Raw genomic sequence first — 439 nt, forward strand, 5'->3', positions numbered from 1 at the left:
TGAAACACATTTTCCAAGACATAGAAATTGTTTAGGACCAGATTTTTTGAGTGTGATTTAGCTTTGTAGAGCATGTTCTCTTTTATGGACCTTAGAGAGTCTGAGTAAAATTAAATTATGAATTTATTAACTGCTATCTCCAGTTCTTTCTTTAAGAGCCTCATTTATCAAACAGGATTTAATAAAGGGGTTGTTTTATGCAAACAAAAAGTACAGAGTTTCTATTTCTCAAGAATTGGCATTGGAAGAAGAGGAATAAGAAGAATATGCAATTCTGTTCCTAATTTTCCCTACGTGGAGTAGATTTTTCAAACTCATGCCTTATTTTTCTCAAAAGGACATAGTGCTTTGTTTCAATATTGAGGAGTCAGGAAAGTTGAAGAATGTAAAATCAAATTAATGAACCTAAAAGTGGTGTGAGCTGAAAACTCAGTAAGCA

This window comes from Galeopterus variegatus, unplaced genomic scaffold (genome assembly GCF_000696425.1).
Source record: "Galeopterus variegatus unplaced genomic scaffold, G_variegatus-3.0.2 Scaffold4412, whole genome shotgun sequence".
NCBI classification, from domain to species: Eukaryota; Metazoa; Chordata; class Mammalia; order Dermoptera; family Cynocephalidae; genus Galeopterus; species Galeopterus variegatus.